The sequence below is a fragment of the Crotalus tigris genome, unplaced genomic scaffold (genome assembly GCF_016545835.1).
Source record: "Crotalus tigris isolate CLP2741 ecotype Arizona unplaced genomic scaffold, ASM1654583v1 scf7180000017740.2609645, whole genome shotgun sequence".
In the NCBI taxonomy this organism is placed as follows: Eukaryota; Metazoa; Chordata; class Lepidosauria; order Squamata; family Viperidae; genus Crotalus; species Crotalus tigris.
In genome coordinates this window covers 1097758-1112824 of record NW_024096606.1, presented here as the reverse complement: position 1 = coordinate 1112824, position 15067 = coordinate 1097758, and the positions used below count along the sequence as shown (strand labels likewise).

Here is a 15067-nt window from a genome sequence, read left to right as displayed (position 1 = left end):
GGTATTCCTTACGCATGCGCGGCTCCGGCATCTCCATCTGAGCGTCGGAATGGCTTCCGCGCATGCGCGCCGGCCAGCTGGTTGTCGGGCCGGTCTGGGCGTCAGAATGGCTTCTGCGCATGTGCGCCGGCCAGCTGGTTGTCGGGCCGGTCTGGGCGTCAGAATGGCTTCTGCGCATGCGCGCCGATCAGCCGGATGTCGGGCCGGTCGGATGCCGTTCCATGCGGTAGAGGCTTCGCTGGGGTAAGTAAGCCGGACGGCCTCTCCTATGGCCCGACATACTGCCCCCCTTTCACCAGGGCTCCCCCTAGGAAAAAGAGAAGACATGTTATATCGTTTCCTTCGCCCCCCTTCCAACCTCCCCTGCCCTACTTGGCTTCGGTTTCTCAGGATTGTGGGCATGGAAGTGTTTAACCAATCGAGGGGCCCTTACGTCATCTACCCGTACCCACGTAGCGTCAGATAAAGGGTAACCCTTCCACCTAACCAAATAATACAATTTATTTCTCTTAATACAGGAGTCAAGTATTTCCTGTACCTCATAATCACCATTACCAACAGGGCCTGGTTCAGTTTCTTTTTGATACATATAAACTGGCTTTATCAAGCTGCAATGAAACACCGGATGTACTTTCCCCAACATCCGGGGTAGCTGTAACCGTACAGTGACTGGATTAACGATCTTAACAATCTTAAATGGGCCAATGTATTTAGGTCCTAATTTTCTGCATGGAACTTTCAGCTTCAGATATTTGGTGGACAAATAAACGAATTGACCCACAATGAATGGTTTGCAGGGCTGCCGTTTTTTGTCTGCCTGCTCTTTCATTTTCCGCCCATATTCTACCAGCGCTGTTTTTACAGCCGTCCATGCTCCGGAAACCCTTTGGACCCATTCTTGTGGAATATATCGCTGCGTCTCCATATTTCCTATATCAGAACGGGTGCTTACCCTACCTACTCCCTGTGTATATGGTAGTAATATAGCCTGTACCAGCTCCTCCCTTTGGCTCTCGTACTGGGGCAATCTAGATAAAGCGTCCGCCAAGAAATTACGACCCCCAGGAACGTATTTAAGCTGGAATGTAAATCGTTTAAAATATTGCGCCCATCTCACATGTTTCGGGGCTAAACGTCGGGGCGATTGCAGTACCGCTAAATTTTTATGGTCCGTCCATATTTCTATCTCCCGTTTAGCCCCTTCCAAAAGATGTCGCCACGTTACCAAGGCCCATTTGATAGCAAAGGCCTCCTTCTCCCATATCGCCCATCTCCTCTCCTCTCTGACTTACTGTTGCCTCGTCTTGACGCACAATTAACTGAATCAAACTCACCACGTCAGGAATGAAGAACTTTCAAATTTTATTTAGTAAAGTAATGAATTAAAGTCAGCACTGACAACCATTACACTCATGGCCCTTTTATACAGTTAACACAAGACTCCGCCTAACTCACACCCATTCTACCACCCATGCGCCACCACCCACATCCGGACCACCCAACGCCCCTATATGGCAATACATCCGATTACCATGACCTGCAGCAGCTGCCCCCTAACGCATCCCGGCGCCGCGGCCGCTTCCCGACACTTTGGCCGCTTCCCGATGCTTCTACAGCCTACCAGCCCCCATTAGGAAACGCAGCTTCCGTTTAATGTCCTCACAGTCAGGGTTACCGACTGCGCATGCGGCATGCCGTCCAGGGTATTCCTTACGCATGCGCGGCTCCGGCATCTCCATCTGAGCGTCGGAATGGCTTCTGCGCATGCGCGCCGGCCAGCTGGTTGTCGGGCCGGTCTGGGCGTCAGAATGGCTTCTGCGCATGCGCGCCGATCAGCCGGATGTCGGGCCGGTCGGACGCCGTTCCATGCGGTAGAGGCTTCACTGGGGTAAGTAAGCCGGACGGCCTCTCCTACGGCCCGACATCTTATTTCATTCTTTGACAAAGTAAATTAGTAGACCAGCAAAATGCTGTGGACATAGTTGTTGTGTCCTGAGCCTGCAAAGGCAGGCTCGGGATGTTGCAACAGTCCCGGGCAGTTGCAAGCTGCCCGGGACCAGACTGGCTGGCGCCGGCTTCGCGCACATGCGCGAGGCGCGGAGCGCGCCAAATGTTGCTATTTGGTCCGGGGAAGCGTTCTTAAGAGAGGCAGAGAGGCCTGCGTGCCTCAGAGCTGTAACGGAGCAGAAGAGATAACAATAAAGGCTTCTTGACACTACGAGATGCTCTGTGCTTATTCGCCATTAAGCCGAGGACTCAACACTGGCGACGAAGGTGGGATGCCTTACAATTAATTAAGAAGAATTGTAAGCTTACCCAGGAGTCCTGAGAGCAGCTAGGAAGACGGCATTAAATTCAGCACCTGCCTGCCAGTACAGCGTCGCTGGAGGTAAGCTGGCTGATAGACCCTTTCCTTACACAGGAGAAAATGGTGAAAATAGGGAGACTCTTTGAATTTGATGTCATGCACCCAGAAAGATGGGAGTCATATGTGGCCAGAGTAGAAAACTACTTGAAAGTAAACCAAGTAAGAGAAGATGGCTTAAAGGCCGCTACTTTGCTCTGTGTTTGTGGTCAAGATGCATTTGAAATTGCTGAAAATTTAGCAGCCCCTGCGCCTCTTGAATCTGTAACCTACACAGATTTAAAAAAATTACTAAAAGAATATTTTCAGCTCAAGTTGTCTGTTATTGCATGGAGGCATACTTTTGAACAGAGGGATCAACGAGCTGGTGAATCAGCTAAAGAATACATTGCAACTTTGAGAAGAGCAGCTAAGCCTTGTGAGTTTAAAGACTTAGAAGAAAGGTTGAGAGACAGATTTGTATGTGGGCTTAGAAACAGAGACTTTCAGCAGAGACTTTTTGCTAAGGAAGACATATTGTTCTAAGATGCCTTGAGAGAGGTTACTGCAGAAGAGGCAGCAGGTGGGGCAATCAAGAATATGAGGCCTATCAGAAGCACTCCAGAAGCTGTTTCCAGGCACCATGAGGGAGTCCAGGAGAGTTCAGAAGAGGATCCTGAAGAAGAGCTGGATCATCTCTACCCAGCCAAAGAAAGGAAGCAGAAGGAAGGCAAAGAAAAGTCTTCAGCTGTACCCAAGTGCTTCGGGTGTGGAGGTCGCCACAAGAGGACCGACTGCAGGTTCCGTTCTGCAATCTGTAGAGTATGTGGAAAGCAAGGCCACATAGCAGCTGTGTGTCTGGGCCGTCAGAAGGTACAACCCCGAGAAGAATTGCACCTGAAAGGTACCAGGGTCCCCAGCCAAAACAGGGTGGGTTTCTGTGCTTCACGAAGAAGCATTTATAGGACAGGCACACACAGGCCACTCAAAAAGAAACTGTCACTTAAACTGAAGTTGCAAGGAGTTCTATTGGTTATGGAACTAGACACTGGGTCTGCACTTTCAATTATTTCCATTCACACATTCAGAAAGATTTGCTCTAGCAGTGGGTTCCAGGCCAAGCTTAGGCCATCCAATATAGTTCTAACAGACTTTCAAAACTACAAAGTGTGTGTTAAGGGGGAGGCCACTCTTAACGTACAACATAAGGATTTTGAAGGTCCATTAGATGTATTGATAGTTGGGGGTGAGCGCACGAGTCTCATAGGACTCGATTGGTTTGAAGCCTTGAGAATACAAGTTACAGGACTTAATAGCTTGCAAACAGTAGGTCTACAAGAAGTCTGCAAAGAATTTGCAGATGTCTTCAGCCCATAGCTGGGTACATACAAAGGGCCCCCAGTTTCCTTAAAATTGGACCCCACTGTCACTCCTATCAGAGTAAAAGCAAGGAGAGTACCTTGTGCTTTAAAAGGAAAAATTGATGCTGAATTGGACAAATTGATTCAGCAAGGAGTCTTAGAACCTGTTGACTCCAGTCCTTGGGAAACTCCCATAGTCACGCCTCTTAAGGCTAATGGGGACATTCGCATCTGTGCAGATTACAAATGCACCCTAAATGAGGCATTGCAACAACATGCCTATCCTGTACATGTAGTCAGCCATATTCTGGCTTCCCTCAAGGGGGGGGGGGCGTATTTTTGCAAAGCTAGATTTAGCACAGGCTTATCAACAGTTACCTGTTGATGAAGTTGCTGCTGTAGCACAAACCATTGTAAAACACAGGGGGGCATTCAAAGTCAAAAGACTACAATTTGGAGTAAATGTGGCTCCTGGTATTTTCCAAAGCGTAATGGAAAATACCTTGAGGGGTATACCAGGGGTTTGCCCCTATTTTGATGATGTCTTAATAGCTGGAGACTCTACTCAAAATTTAGCTGAGAGATTGAGGGCTGTCCTGCTGCGGTTCCGGAAAACAGGCCTCAAGCTAAAAAAAGACAAGTATAAAATTGGGGTACCTTCTACAGATTTCCTGGGATTCAAAATAGATGCCAATGGGATTCATCCTGCTGAGTCCAAATTAAAAGCTATCATGCAAGCTCCTAGGCCTAAGTCCAAAGCTGAACTACAAGCTTTTCTGGGCCTCTTGAATTTCTATAATGCATTCATTCCTAACAAAGCTAATGTAGCTGAACCACTTCATAGGCTTCTGGACAAACAGGCAGTGTGGCAGTGGTCACAAGCACATGAAGCAAGCTTCAATGAGGTTAAGGCCTTACTCACATCCAATAATGTGCTTGCACATTTTAATGAAACTCTCCCTATGTGCATCGCTTGTGATGCTTCCCCTTATGGGGTGGGAGCAGTACTTAGCCATCTACAACCTGATGGAACTCGGGTTCCTGTTGCATATTACTCCAGAACCTTGTCTTCTGCTGAGCGAAACTACTCTCAGATAGACAGGGAAGCCTTGGCTGTTGTTGCAGGCATTAAAAAATTCCATGATTTTTTATATGGCAGACATTTCACGGTCTACACTGACCACAAGCCTTTGTTGGGTTTGTTTACTACAAACAAACAAACCCCCCCATATCATCTCCCCCAGGAGCCTATGATTTTTCTTTAATTCACAAACCTGGCAAAGAAATGGGCCATGCTGATGGCCTCAGTAGATTACCCTTACAAGTAGTGGAGGCTGATCCTGCCCCTGCCATCAACATCCTTTCCATTCAGGCGCTGCCTGAGTCACCTTTAAATGCCAGGGATGTGGCTGCTGAATCAGCCACAGATCTTACACTCTCTCGTGTCTTATCCTGGGTTATGTCTGGATGGCCAGAGAGTTGTCCAGGTACTGAGTTTCAGAGTTTCTGGCTTAAGAAACATGAGTTATCCACTTTTCAGGGTTGCCTGCTGTGGGGCAGCAGAGTTGTTATTCCTACCTCAATGAGGTCTAGGGTCTTAGGTTCCCTTCATGAGGGCCATCCTGGCATTGTAAGAATGAAGGCGCTTGTGCGCAGCCATTTGTGGTGGCCTGGGTTAGACAAGGAAATTGAGGCTTGCCACCTTTGTCAGCGCTCATGCATAGGCTCATGTGCATAGATGGGAGGACACACAGTCACCTTGGTCTAGGGTGCACATCGATCACGCTGGGCTCTTTCAGGGTCAATTCTTCTTGGTCCTAGTTGATAGCTATTCAAAGTGGCTTGAGGTTGTACCTGTCTCTTCAACCACCACTGCCAACACCATTGAAGTACTGACGGGGATTTTTGCTGCACATGGGCTTCCGGATGTGTTGGTGTCTGACAATGGCCCTCAATTCACCTCTTCCGAATTCCAAGCTTTCTTACAGGCCAACATGATTCATCATGCCACCTCTGCACCATTCCACCCTTCCACCAACGGTATGGCTGAACGGATGGTCCGCATCACCAAGGATGCTTTAAAGAAACTGACCTATGGAGACTGGCACCACAGGTTGGCAGACTTTCTTCTTGCGTACCGCACCACACCTTCAACTTCTACTGGGAAAAGCCCAGCTGAACTTCGCTGGGGGCGCAAACTGACTACTAAACTTGACCGGTTACACCCGGACAGACTGCCTCCTAAGGCTACATAACCCAGGGCACCGAGGTATCTGCAAGTGGGTGCCCCGGTATGGACCCGTAATTATGGGCCAAGCCACTTGTGGGTTCCTGCTGTAGTATGCAAGGTTACTGGTCCCTTGTCATACGATATGCCGTCTCGTTGGATGACGGTCGTGTCCTTCGGTGGCATATTGACCAGCTGCGTACAAGACTGGACTTACACTCAGAAACTCCTGGGCCTTTTCCAGGGGGGGAGGGGGACCTCCATGGGCAAAAGGATGGGTGTTGGCAGCAGCCAGGCCCCAACAGAGAGGCCACAGATGGCCTATTCCAAGATTCCGCAAGTGTTCCAAACAGGAATCCATGGGAACTAGGAAGCACACAGGCACCAGTGCCTACTCCAGCCAGGGAGTCAACCAGGGGGCATACTCATCATTCACCAATACCATTCAGCACTTCAGTCAGGGAGAATAACTAGGAGCATCCTAATAACTCAAACATTGCAAGAGAGCTGGCACAAAACCAGTCTAGTTGGCCCAGTACTGCTACTGTTTCCAGAAGGAGGTATTCACACAGGGAGGTGGCCGGAGAGGCACATCCCAATTCTGACACCTCCGGCACAGATGGGGGGGCAACTGAGTTTTGGGGAAATACTGAAACCCCAGATAGTCTCATTACGGGACTGGGGAGCGAAGGAATGCAGCCCCTTGATAGGTCCAGTGTGGGCCTGGGAGGCAGTACAGAGTTGCCTAACAGTGGCAGTTTTATAGAGGGGCCAGAGAGACTGCAACTAGGCAGGTCAACCAGGTTATTGGGAGAACAAAGTCTTGATCTGATGAGCCTGGTGGGCAAGCAAGCAGACCAGGCAACGGGGCACGGTCCATGGAGACCACCAGGGTCTGAAAGAGGGGGCAAATTCATGTCATCCTCTGGGCAAAATGGAATTGGGGATTCTCAGGGTCTAAGGAGGTCACAGAGAGTCAAGAGATCTCCTAAGTACCTTGAGGACTTTGTAACTCTGCTGGCAAAGCAGAAACAGTGAGAGGGTGTCTGCTGTTGGGAGCAATGGAAATATGGGCATTGGGTATTAATGCCCAGAACAATAGCCCAGTACCATTTGGAGCATGGGTTGGCACACCACGCTCGTGTTGAGGTCGCGTGTAACTATTCATATAGTTTATTAGTCTTAGCTGGGGGGGAAGGGGTGTTGTGTCCTGAGCCTGCAAAGGCAGGCTCGGGACGTTGCAATGGTCCCGGGCAGTTGCAAGCTGCCTGGGACCAGACTGGCTGGCACCGGCTTCGCACGCATGCGCAAGGCGCGGAGCGCGCCAAATGTTGCTATTCGGTCCGGGGAAGCGTTCTTAAGAGGGGCAGAGAGGCCTGCATGCCTCAGAGCTGTAACGAAGCAGAAGAGACAACAATAAAGGCTTCTTGACACTACGAGATGCTTTGTGCTTATTCACCATTAAGCCGAGGACTCAACAATAGTATACTTAGACTTCAGCAAAGCATTTGACAAAGTAGATCACAACCTACTTCTTGGTAAGCTAGAAAAAAATGGGATAGATAGCATCACTATCAGATGAATTTGTAACTGGCTGACAAACCGTACTCAACAAATAGTCCTTAATGGCACTATGTCTACATGGAGAGAAATAAGCAGTGGGGTACCACAAGGTTCTGTCCTAGGCCCAGTACTCTTCAATATCTTCAGAAATGACTTAGATGAGGGAAGAGAAGGAGAACTTATCAGATGTGCAGATGATACTAAGCTGACAGGAATAGCCAATAGATGATAGGCTCAAGATGCAGATGGATCTTGACAGACTTGAACACTGGGCCCTATCTAACAAAATGAAATTCAATGTAGAGAAAAGTAAAGTCTTACACTTAGGCAAAAAAAACAAAAACTACACATATAGATTGGGTGAAACCAGGCCTAATAGCAGTAACTGTAAGAGGGATCTTGGAGTCTTTGTGGACAATCAATTAAGTATTAACCAACAATGTATGGTGGCAATCAAAAAAGCCAATGCAATCCTAAGTAGCATTAACAGAGGGATTCAATCAAGATCATGTGAGGTACTAATACCACTCTATGAAGCCTTAGTAAGACCACACCTAGAATATTGCAACCAGTTTTGGTCACCACACCATAAAAAAGATGTTGAGACTGTTATAAAATGAATGAGTTAAACTCACTCAAGATAGTTGACTAATACATGTTAATTGTTACTTGTTATCTTATATAGTTTGTTACAATAGCTTAGTTACCCAACTAGGTTAAGCAACATTACTTTTTGCCTGACCGGGCTAAACAAAGAATCAATAAGCAACTGCCCAACTAGGTTACCCAAGTTGCTGTCAAAGATTGTGCCCAGCTAGGCTAATCAATAACTGTGCCCAACAAGGCTAATCCAATAACTGTGCCCAACAAGGCTACTCAAGTTGCTGTAAGTTGTTGTTGTTAGTTGCAAAGTCTTGTCCAACCCATCGCGAGCCCATGGACAATGTTCCTCCAGGGCTTCCTGTCCTCTAATATCTTCTGGAGTCTATTTAAGCTCACACCTATTGCTTCAGTGACTCTATCCAGCCACCTCATTCTCTCTTGTCCCCTTCTTCTATTGCCCTCAATCTTTCCAAGCATTAGGCTCTTCTCCAGTGAGTCCTTCCTTCTCATTAGGTGGCCAAAGTACTTGAATTTCAACTTCAGGATATGGCCTTCTAAAGAGAAGTCAGGGATGATCTCCTCTAGGGCTGACCAGTTTGATCACCTTGCAGTCCAGGGGACTTGCAGGAGTCTTCTCCAGCACCATAGTTCAAAGGCCTCAATTCTTTTGCGCTCAGCCTTTCTTATGGTCCAACTTTCACAGCCATACATTGCAACAGGGAAAACCATGGCCTTGACTATACGTACTTTTGTTGGCAGGGTGATGTCTTTGCTTTTTAGTATGCTGTCTAGATTTGCCATAGCTTTCCTCCCCAGGAGCAAGCATCTTTTAATTTCTTGGCTGCAATCCCCATCTGTGGTGATCTTGGAGCCCAGAAAGATAGAGGACAGTCCATGGGGTCGCGATGGGTCAGACACGACTTCGCAATTAACAACAACAATTTTTGTATATTAGAAACTATATTCTACATAGATATATAGACAGAGATAGATGATATTTGGATAGATAGATAGAATTTATTGCATATTCCTTCTCTTGAACTATTGTGAACTACAATGAGTAATAGTTCATTATTTAAGATCTTGATCATCAACTTAGTAAATTTGAACTATGAACAGGCATTTAAACAATATGGAAAACACTGGCTACAACAAAAAAATACAAAAATGGAAAATACAATGAAAACAATCCCAACAAATACAGATTTTAACCATCCAAAAGGGATCCAACTTATCATTGTGTCCCAAATAGTCATGAATAGGTTGTGTATCTTCTCCCAAGAGTGTCTGACGTCAGCTGTAAGACTTGCAATATTGTACATTTTATGGACATCTTCCTCAATTATTCCAGAATTATTAACATACATGCAGAAGGAATGATTCAGCACAATGCAGACTCCCCCTTGTTTGGCCAACATGCTATCAAGTACAGTTCAATTGTCCATAACAATTCATGCTAAAGCTTCAATTTCTTCTGCAGATCAATAATAGCTTTTCCAGTAGTATTCAGACCTGCTTCTAAAAGCATAGACCGGTTATGAACAAAATACTCAAAATGAGTATTAATTTGCTGTGCATATTGATAGCCTGGCAGAACCATATGGGCTATGAAATTACCCACATCAGACCAAGATCATTTATACCTCAAAGAGAGAGAAACAAATTTAGAATGTACAGTTTTCAACAATAATAAAATTAACCATCCATGCTATACGGTCAATCTATGCTATGGAGCAAAAAAAAATATTGTGTAGAAAGAAAATGTAAATACAAGGCCAATTAACCCCACAAGTTACTACCCTCACAATCTCTTCCACCCGATCTTCTGCAAGTATTTCCTGGAGGTTCGCTTGATGGGTTTTTTTTAAAAGTGTAATTAGCCTGTAAATACATTTCAAATACATGGAACATAAACAGGAAATATGCATAATAAATGAAAGCATACAAATAATTACATACATACAAACCAATACCCAAATGTTCACCATCCCAGTGTTCCATTAAGCTAATATAGCATCAATCCTAGGCCAAAGTCAATCAGTTATATGGTAACGCAGTAATGCCAATTGTTGAAATGGTGATCAGTCTGTTCAGCATCTGTAATGCTTAGCAGGAAAAGTGTAACCAAGTCCATTGTTGTACAGATTTCAGTAGTGTGGACAACTCTTCCCAAAGTGGCTGTAGTTTCTCCACACACATTTCTAATAAAATCTACTGAATCAAAACACAATCATTAGTCATTAGTTCCAGAAAGCCAGGGTTCTATTAGCACTCACCACCCACCTATTGGTATTTCAACTCAGATCCCATATTGATGTTACCAGGTATTTTCTGTTTTGTTGCTATAACTCTCAGTTGTGTCCACCAGCAGGAAAATCGGCTCTTCCTTCCACACATATGATATGCAAACCCTCTCCCCTGGGGGTTTCTCTTGCATAGACTTGGTGAGATGTTGACTTCCCTTGCTTGATTGACCCGTGGTCAGACAGGAAACAAATCAACTCTTTTTAAAAAGTTACAAAAAATTATAAATGCCATAACTGTGTTGGGCTGCTTCCAGCCTCAGAATCTGATAAGACACCTAGACATCAGCCTATTGCCACAGGTGCCAGAGAAGTCACAGGTACAGTGAGTGCAAGCCACAATTCACCAGAACCTGAACTATCCGCCTTCTTTTTGTCATGATTTCACATATTTCTTGTACCTTGTTGGTAAAATACCTATAAATGGTTTAATATCATTTTGTATTAATACCTTTTGTCTCAGGCAGATGATATACCAATTACTTTGGGGGGCAGTCCAAACAAATTAATTCACAATGTTAGGGATGGAAAAAAAACCCAAACTTGGTTGAATTTAACTATCCATATTTGGCCCTTGAATCTTGTTAGATTTAAATACATAATCATGCAATGTAAGATAAATCTGCCTGGCAGACTTTTCCTCTCCTGTTAGGAAGATAAATCAGGAGAGATGAGCATATCAGCATAATTACAGAGCATGCTCCCATACTGTGATGGGACTATATGCAGCCACCTATAGCTAAGGCAAGACTGGGACCCACTATTACTTGAGCTGTAAAAGTATTTAATTCTTTCCAATTTCTTAATAATTCCCAGAATGAGATCCTTCAAAGCTGGGAAGCTACATGTAAATGTATTTATCATTTTCTGGATTGCTTCTTCAGGTAAAGGTGGAAGAAAAAAGAAATCATTTGTCCTGTATCAGATAGACTATTCTTGCCCATGAAGGCTCTATCAAAGATTGTCAAATTTTACTTTCTCCTCCCCTCTTTCACCCTGATTAGATGCCATGTTAAGGCATCTAATGCAATTCAATAAAATTGTTGTAAATGATACATTTAGGATTTTAAAAGATAAAGCACACAGGCTTCACTGACCAGCAATGAGCCAACATTTCTGGAATGCCTTTTGTCTCAGGCAGTTGATATACCAATTACTTTTGGGGGCAGCATAGCAAGAAAGCAAGAGGATAGCTGGGAAGATAAGATAGCCTCCTCCTTCTCAGGCAAAAGTTGTAAACAGAAAAAAATGGTTAAAAGGAACAGGGAAAAAAAACCAACCCCACAACCCCCTTTCCTATTTAGATACAATTTCAAAGGCAGAATGAGATTTGCATTACCTTAGATATTCTGCCAAACAGTTAATCTTAACTATATCCCTTGGGCTTTTTTGCTGAAAGAAAGAAATCACACTCAGACGTTATCAAGGTGTAGGAAAAAAATCTCCAAAACAATCACCTGCAAACATAATGCAGATGTTTCTTAATTTAAGAAAGGGAGAATAGAAAATTTCTTCAAAAAAGTACTCAAATATTATATAACCAGTGAGTTAGCAAAATAATAACAATAATAATAAAATTACAGACAGACACACACAAAAAATTCAAAATAAATTTTTGCACTAACAGGTTTATTACATTCACTTTCATTCCTACTCTTCCTATCATATATTCTGGTCAGAAAGGTTTGGGGGCAAGGAATGCATTTTTTTTTCTTCCTGGTAATGTTTAAAAGAGGACTTCCCTCTCTTGTCACCCTCCAAACTATAGGAACCTAAAGAAATACATAGCTTTCTATGAGTTTCTATAGATCAACTATCAACTTAACTTATTAAAATTTTCATACAAAATAATAATTTCTCCCCTTTCATCCTGACCATGCATAAAACCCCATACTTTGTCTTTCAATCACTCTCTCTTGTATTACACTTGCATCCACACCAGACATAAATAATTTCCAAATACTTCATCCAACATTTTCTCCAGGCAAAACAATCATTATTATTTTAGGGAGCTTTTTCACAAGCCAATAAGCTCCATTTTCCAGTTTTATTTATTATTATTTTGAATAAGGCGTTGTTTTGTATATTATTATTATTAAAGGGTCTGTCCCCCCCTCAGGTCTTAGAAATGACCTAACAAAAACATACACACAGAGACCATTTAAAATTCTTTCCAGACCTGTAAAGGTTTTGTTCCTTTAAATTTCTACCCTTTTTCCCCCCTCTGGGGCAACTTGTGACTTGTTCTCCAGTGGGGGAAAATGCAAGGCATGGTTCCGATAAAAATGTGATCGGGAGCCCTGACCACTACCCACCTCTTCTCTGCTGCATTAAACCAAGCTGAGAAGCCCAATTTTTAATTTGTTGGCTGGCCAGACATGTCAACATTTTTTTCTTTTCTTTCATTTTTGTTTTGTTTTGAGCTGCAGCTGCCCAATTGGGATTATTCATGGGTAAAGATTTTTTTTAATGTAAACATATTCTAAGGTACCTTCAGATGACCATACATGCATACACAATTAAAACGAGCTCTATCTCCTTTTCTATTCAATTCAATTTAATTCAATTCCAATCCTGCTAGCTTCAAAAAAAAATATTATACAGACACATCAACACAACAGGTCGCATCCAAATTATCTGCGTATTTGATATTCTAACTTCCCATTCAGACAAGCTAAAATTACCTGCTGAATCCCAGGTGGGAAGAACAACAACATTTTTCTTTCTTTATGGCTTTCCATGCCAAGTGGGTCAAATTGTTTTATGATCCAGGAGATTTCCATCTCTCCTGGATCAACTAATGAACTTTCTTCATTCATTAGAATATCATTGGACTCAGAAGATTTACCTCTCTCTCTAATACCTCTGTTGCCTCCAGGGTTCCAGTTTAACCCTATTGAGCACTACGCAACATATTGATGAAAGTTAGCCCAGAGAAGAAATGCAGATGTAAAACCATCAGAAAGTTGAAGCCAGAGCAATCAAGAAGACAAAAGAGAAGATCTGCATACCCCACCCAAACTCTAGGAGTCAGCCCCATCACCTGGGAAGCAGGATATGATAATAGAATTAAACCACAGATATCAAGGCCTAGACAAACACTCAGAAACAGCCTCAAGGTTCATGCCACAGGAACAGGAAACTATTCCAAACAAGGCTAGAGGGTATAAAAGCCTACTGCCCCATGTGCTCTCCTTCTCTCTCCTCTGCACTTTCCTGAAGAACCATCTTTCTGCAATAAACTGTAACCTTCTTCCCAAAGCAGTCACCATGTTTGCTTATTTATTCCCGGCTTGGATGAACCAGGATGAAGACTTTACTTCTATCAATTTGGCACCCCAGATGGGACTCCAAGCTAACATCTCCAATGGACTGAGACTGGTAAGCCCCATCTTGCCGGCAGCAGACCCCCTTGTGTCTGTGGATGGGTCTCCCAGGCCTTGCCCATGTGGAGCTAGGGTAGTAAAGGGAGTTTTGAGAGTTTGAGCTCAAGGGCTGCTTTGGAAAGAAGGTGAAGGTGAGTACCTCTAAATTTTAAGTTTAAAGCCCAGGGGAACAAAGAAAATGTGTGTATTTCTGTTTGTGTGAGTGAGAAGACCTTTTTTTTTCCCAATCACAATTGGATTTTGCTCCTTCTGGTCTTTCCTAGCCGCAGAAAGGATCTATTTAATTGGCAGAACCTGGACAGCATGGGGGTTGGCCAGAGCACAGAACCTTTTGTTAGGGAAAAGGGAGAGACTGTGTGAAAATGAAATGGAATGAGTGAATGAAAGAATTGGATTTGGGCAACTAGCTGGTAAGGCCCTGTAAGCAAAGCAAAGTTTGGAAAGAAGTCTCACAAGGATACTTCGACTGTTAGGAAAGAAGTCTCACAAGGAGACTTCGACTGTTTGGAAAGAAGTCTCACAAAGAGACTTTGACTGTTAGGAAAGAAGTCTCACAAGGAGACTTCGACTGTGTTAGGAAAGAAGTCTCACAAGGAGACTTCGACTGTGTAGTGTATGAAAGAAAAATAGACTTTGCTTAGGGCTTTGCTGGGAAACCAATTTGGCTAAATAAAGGTAGTTAAAAGGGAAAATAAAAAATAGTGATTCTCTCTCTCTCTGTCTCTCTCTCTCTCTTCTCTATGCAACCACATGGTATGTTTAAAATGTGTGCCTTCCCTAACTTAAGTTATCTGAAATTTATGGTGGGAATGACTAGGATGTGTAAAACTAAGACCTCTGTTGCTTGTCTTTGTGTATATATGTTTGTCAAAGTCTGTGTGAGAGAGGTAAATATGACTGTTAACTGTTTCAAATCCAAAGGAAAAAGAATTTTAAATTCTGCTAGAAATTCTGCTTAAAATAAGCCACAAAAAGGAAATACCTCACTCTGTTTGTCTGGCCAACAAACAGAGTGAAGAAAAAAAATGTGTTTGTTTGTTTGTTTTCCTCTTTCTCTCTGTGTACGCTCAAGAACAGCCTTAAGTTACCAGGAGGGATTGCTTTAAGTTTATCTTTTGGAAAAGTTTCACTTGCATTTACTGTATGTGTTTTATCTATCCTTTTCCTGAAAAATGTGTGTCTATCTACAAGAGCCTTTTGAAGCTCAAGTCTGCTTGTGTGGGGAAATAATTTTCCTAAGTTACTTTTCATATCCTAAAACTTACTGGTGAAACTACTAT

The 15067-nt window shown here is 43.7% G+C and overlaps 1 long non-coding RNA gene across 1 annotated transcript; it reads left to right on the top strand.

Annotated features, from left to right (window-relative positions):
* Positions 1-182: 182 nt before the first annotated feature.
* LOC120306501 lies at positions 183-783 on the top strand. The gene is made up of 2 exons (XR_005556326.1): positions 183-243; positions 519-783. It is a non-coding gene; the product is annotated as an uncharacterized LOC120306501 (long non-coding RNA).
* Positions 784-15067: the final 14284 nt, after the last annotated feature.